Source organism: Panulirus ornatus, chromosome 4 (genome assembly GCF_036320965.1).
Source record: "Panulirus ornatus isolate Po-2019 chromosome 4, ASM3632096v1, whole genome shotgun sequence".
NCBI classification, from domain to species: domain Eukaryota; kingdom Metazoa; phylum Arthropoda; class Malacostraca; order Decapoda; family Palinuridae; genus Panulirus; species Panulirus ornatus.
In genome coordinates, this window is record NC_092227.1 from 43,812,039 (window position 1) to 43,818,524 (window position 6,486).

The following is a 6,486-nucleotide window of genomic DNA, read 5'->3' on the forward strand; positions in this document are numbered from 1 at the left end:
TTCGTGTTAAAGCGTCAGACGGTCGTGCTCAGGGGTCACGCCTTCGCTGATCCTAACTCTGATTGTTGTTGGACTGATTGTCTTGATAGTGGTAAAATTCAGAGGACGGGTTGATGAAGATCGTCAAGACTCGGACACAAGGAGGAAGGAGGAGGTGACCGAGGTTGATGACAGCCCCCTCCTTGTTTCTCGGAGGTGTTGATGACGGTGGTGTGGTCGCCGATAAGAAAGAGAAGTGTTGCTGTGTGAAGGGAAGTGGGCAAGGGAAGCTACGAAGTACGTGAGGAAATACTTTTGTATTGACCGAAAATGAGGTGGGTCTAACAGTCGAAATGAGGACAGTGTGTTAAGACTACTGGGAAATACTGAGGTATTTTCCATAGGAGTGTTAATACGAAGTGAGGTCGTTCGAGCGCAAACCATCCTACACACACACACACACACACACACACACACACACACGAGACGGGGCCCCACGAGTGTAACACACCATTCCCGTGTGATGCAAATAGGTAATTACTTACACATACTCGAATTGAGGTCAGTTGCTGGTTTGAGAATGAGAGAGAGAGAGAGAGAGAGAGAGAGAGAGAGAGAGAGAGAGAGAGAGAGAGAGAGAGAGAGAGAGATTAGGAATAACACTCAGGAAATCGAACCAGATGATACTGGAGCAGCTGGGGAGAGGCATTACCTGGAAAGGAGGCAGGGCATAGCCAAGCCATGATCAGCGAGAGGAAGGGTTGAAAGAGATGACAGAGGAATTACTGGTTTCCCCTCCCTGACAAGAGACTGTCTGAAGTTTTTCATGAATCATAGGTGAGCGATGCATGATACTGGGTTAAGTTAAAGTGAGCAAGAAAAGAATCCTAATGTATTTATGTTTTCTTCAGACAGACTGATTGATATACTGTCTATAGACAGACTAATTGTTGATAGTCTGTCTTCAGACAGACTAATTGATATACTGTCTATAGACAGACTAATTGTTGATAGTCTGTCTTCAGACAGACTAATTGATATACTGTCTATAGACAGACTAATTGTTGATAGTCTGTCTTCAGACAGACTAGTTGTTGATATACTTCTTCAGGAAGACATGAAGTAGGTAAAATATTTCATGCCTTCATCATAATGGCAAGTCCCGTGAGTTCGACGGGTCGATCCCTGAGCACATCGATACGGCCTCCAGGGGGTATAATGGCCCGACATTTGACCTGACCCATGGTCAGGTCACAGGCCTGCCATCGAAGCTAAGGGTCATACCCCATGTTGGTCAGGTTGATGAAATAAAGGAAGACTCATTTCAAGATGGATGAGTCGACGAGATGAGCCATACTAGCCAAGTGGGAGGGGAGAGAGAGAGAGAGAGAGAGAGAGAGAGAGAGAGAGAGAGAGAGAGAGACAGACAGACAGACACAGAGAGAGAGGCGTTCAAAAACCTAGGAGACCAGATAGTAATGGTTTCGCATCTGGTAGACGATCGTGAAGAGAAATCGTTAGAATGTGTCCAAGAAAGCGTCCCGTACCAACACGTCACCGAGCACAGTAGAGGGGTTGGTATGACATTAAAATATTACGTGTTTTGTGGTGCACACGTGAGAGCCTGGAAGTAGGAAAGAAAATAGCTTTGACTTCCCGGCCGGGAAGAGCGATCACGCAACACTTGAATTTCAGGTTCTGGTTCGTGAAGGACTAACGAGAGAGAGAGAGAGAGAGAGAGAGAGAGAGAGAGAGAGAGAGAGAGAGAGAGAGAGAGAGAGAGAGAGAGTAGCTCATGAAATGACAGAATCAAAAGTTGTGTAAAAGTAAAGAAGAGATGAAATATTTTATCAGCAAAATTGTAGATATCCGACCCCTTTTTTTTTTTTTTTTTCCTTGTATATTTATGATGCTCCAGTTGTCAGTTCAAGAACAAATGCTTACCTTCAAAGCATCGGAGAGAAGGATGGGTGAAGGTAAGAAGGAAATACGGGAAGATCTTGGATGCGAATGTTCCAAATTAAGTATAGTGAAGGACATGTTACCTCAGCTCTGAGGAGGAGGGCCGGGGGCGAGGCGTTGGTCCATCCAGGCCGCATGACCGTGATGGCATCTGGCCAGAGAGTGGAAAGTTGCCGCCTAAGGCCTGTAAACCCAGACGAAGAACTTTCCTCCTCCCCCCACATCCACCCACTCTCACTCGTGTAGCCATCCATCCAGTCTGAACTGGAAACCTTTTACAGTCTGTATTTACTGTCCTGTTTGGGGCCATACATAACAATTGAAGTGAAACACCAACAGACCACTGGGTCTTGACGGGGCTGTTTGTGATTGTGGAAGAAAGATGTTCCAATGCCAGGGATCATATCCTGTAATGAGGTGCCTAGCACTGCACTGCATGGCCGGAGTGTGATCTCACTAGATAGATTTAGCATCGGTTCAGCATTTGTATATTTAGCGCTGGCGTTTATAGATGTGTCAAAGTATTCCTTTCATATCGAACTTTCATACATTGCTACCTCCGATACGAGTCGGCACCTATTAATTCAAGATTTTCTCTCTCTCTCTCTCTCTCTCTCTCTCTCTCTCTCTCTCTCTCTCTCGATGTGTGTTAACATAATACTCTCTGTACTTTTTTCCCATTTACCTCATGATTTAACATTTGATGGTAGTGGATTACATTTTCCATTTTTTTCTGTAAATGTCTAACTCGGGTCTTCATACACTGATAAGTACTGAGAGTAGATGTCAATAAAAGCAAAGTTATTAAGTTTGGCAGAGTTGAACAGGTTAGTTAGCGTGATTTTGAATGGAGAAACATTGGAGGAAACGAAGTTTTTTTTTTTTTTTTTAGATATCTGGTAGTGGGCATATGTGGCAGCGAATGGAAGCATGGAAGCGGAAGGAAGTCATAGGGTGGGTAAGGAAGCGAAGGTTCTGGAAGTACTAAAGGATGTGTGGAAAGAGAGATCGTTATTTGGGAGGGAAAAGAAGGCTATGTTTGAAGGTATAATAGTCTCGACTTTATTGTACAGATATCAGGCAGGGGTTATTGATAAGACTGTGCGGATGAGGCTGGGGGATTTGGAAAAGAAATGTGCGAGTACAATATGTGTGGTGTAAAATGGTTTGATCGAGTAGGTATGAAAGGGTAAGAGAGATATGCGGAAATAAAGTGATTGTGAGAGCTGCAGAGGATCCGCTGAATTGGTTTGGACATATGGAGGGAATGAGTGAGGAAGTTTTGAGAAAGAGGATGTGTCAGAAATAGAAGGAACAAGGAGAGTGGGAGATGGGAGGATGGAGTGAAAAAGACTGAGCGACCGGGGCGTAAACATACAGAAGTATGTAAGACGTACTCGGGATACAGTGAACTGGAACTTTGTAGTATGCAGGGATCGACGTGCCGTCAGTGGACTGAACCAGAACATGTGAAGCGTCCGGGATAAATCATGGGAAGGTCTGTGGGGCCTGATTGCGGAGAAGGAACTTTGGTTGCAGTGCATTACACATAACAGCCAGAGAATGAGCGGATGCGGCCTTCTTTGTCCCTTCCTGGCTCTACGTCGCTAATGTGGGACACTGATAAAGGGGGGGGTTCTACTGTGGTATAGAATATTCACTTGAATTTATTAACCTTCTTACTTTTGTATTACTAGAGTATTAAGTGATAGTGATGGTGACACTTGTGTCAAAGTCATGAACACATAAATGATAGAGGGCCTAAAACGGATTCCTGGGGAACACCACTTTGTCACTTGTCCCCATTGTGATACCCATGTATGCCAACGGCCTGTTTCCTGTCAGTCAGCCACGCTGTAATCCAGTTTAGAACTTCCTCACTAGTGCCATGTGCCTCTATTTTCTTTATATCAATCTCACGAGGATCTCTGCTTTACCGAAGCCGAGGCTACCATTCTGTCTTCAGTATTGGAATTAGAGTTATCTTCCATGAGTTGTCTGTAATTCATGACTCGGGGAACTTGTTAAACATTCTCTATAATGGATGCCTTGATTTCCTCCTTGCACTCATTTATGACTGGAGTAATATCGTCAAGTCCTGGGGATTTATTTGGCTTTGAGATATCTGCTGTAGAACATCTCTTTGCATACAAGTTGAATAATGTATCTACATTTTACGCCATGTATTTATTTGACCTCATGTATGGTGTTTGAGACTTTCTTTTCGCAGATGCGGAAAGAAGTTATAGCTGGAAAATATTATTGATTTGTTGATCATTATCTGATAACATGCTTGAGTCAGTTTTATGTGGTTCAATTTTTTTCTTCTTTATATATTGGAAAGTTCTCCCATTGGTTTCGATTTAGATGCTCTAGCCATCTTTGTATCATATTTTTATCCTCATTTTTTCTACGTTTCGAGGTTAAGTACTAATCCCAGAGACACAGACATTCCTCCTCATCTATGCAATAAGGTATTCTGGTATTTTGTTAATGCATGTAGGCTTGTTTGAATTTCATCTGAATTGTTCATAGGGAATATAATGTTCTTGGGCAGTTGGGACAAGACTCTTGTGATCATCCTATAATGGCTGGCTTGGTCTTAGGTCAACTGTTCAGGTCAAGGACCCCACAGGGGTGAGATCACCTGAGGTCAAGTCACCTGAAATAAGTCTTCCCTAGTCTGCACCCCTCAGCTGGCTTCTTAATCCTCCAGAATTTGGTTCCATGTGGATTTCTTTTTAGATGACAGATTGCTTTAGAGAGGAGGCTTGGACCACGTCCAAGAAATCCTCTGCCATCCAAACACGTTAGTCCTGCCAAACGTAATTTTAGAAAGCTCTGAAGCTGTCTGCTGTACATGGGTTTTGACATTTTGCTGCCGTGTTTATTTTTTCCCAGACTGTTGTGTACTTGTCTTGCAGTTTTTCTAGGTCTGGACGTTCGTGTAATGTATCCTTGGTGATGCCTTTGTTGCCACCACTTTGCAGCTGTATGCAGTTTTGATTTTGTTTGATTTTCATTGTAGCATTTTATACAGTTTATACTGTAGATGGCCACCATACGCCCCTTTCCGTTTTCTTCTCTCTCCGTGTGAAACGCATTGCTACTCAGTGTAAGATATTCAGCCAGCGCCCTGTGTATAATATTCAGCCAACACCGTGTATGATATTCAGCCAACACCCAGTGTATAATATTCAGCCAACACCCAGTGTATAGTATTCTGCCAACACCCTGTTTATGATATTCAGGCAACACCCTGCGTATGATATTCAGGCAACACCCTGCGTATGATATTCAGGCAACACCCTGCGTATGATATTCAGGCAACACCCTGCGTATGATATTCAGGCAACACCCTATGTATGATATTCAGGCAACACCCTGTGTATGATATTCAGGCAACACCCTGTGTATGATATTCAGCCAACACCCTGTGTATGATATTCAGCCAACACCCTGTGTATGATATTCAGCCAACACCCTGTGTATGATATTCAGCCAACACCCTGTGTATGATATTCAGCCAACACCCTGTGTATGATATTCAGCCAACACCCTGTGTATGATATTCAGCCAACACCCTGTGTATGATATTCAGCCAACACCCTGTGTATGATATTCAGCCAACACCGTGTATGATTCTCAGCCAAATCCCTGTGTATGATATTCAACCATGTATGATAGCCTACACCCAGTGCATAATCAGCCAACACCCATTGTATAATATTCAGCCAACACCCTGTGTATGATATTCAGGCAACACCCTGCGTATGATATTCAGCCAACACCCTGTGTATGATATGCTGCCAACACCCCGTGTATGGTATTCAGCCAGCGCCATGTGTATAATATTCAACCGCCACCATGTATGATATTCAGCCAACACCCATCGTATGATATTCAGCCAACACCGTGTGTATGATATTCAGCCAACACCGTGTGTATGATATTCAGCCAACACCCTGTGTATGATATGCTGCCAACACCCCGTGTATGGTATTCAGCCAGCGCCATGTGTATAATATTCAACCGCCACCGTGTATGATATTCAGCCAACACCCATCGTATGATATTCAGCCAACACCCATCGTATGATATTCAGCCAACACCCCGTGTATGATATGCTGCCAACACCCCGTGTATGGTATTCAGCCGGTGCCATGTGTATAATATTCAACCACTACAGTGTATGATATTCAGCCAACACCCCGTGTATGATATTCAGCCAACACCCTGTGTATGATATGCAGCCAACACCCTGTGTATGATATGCAGCCAACAGTTCGCTATTTCCTACGTTCATTCGGGTTTGTTTCATTGCAGTGACATCAGATTCTTTATTATTAAAAAGTGTTTAACTCGTCCATTGTGTTTCGCAATCATTTGCTCTTTGTATAGTGTATTCTGTATAGTTTTATACTGACCCATTCCTCTTAAATTGTGGTTATCATCATCTTTACATCTGGCCACTCCATTCTTCATTTCTTTATATCCGGTTTACCAAGATATGATTGTATATTTCATAAATACACTCTCTTTCGT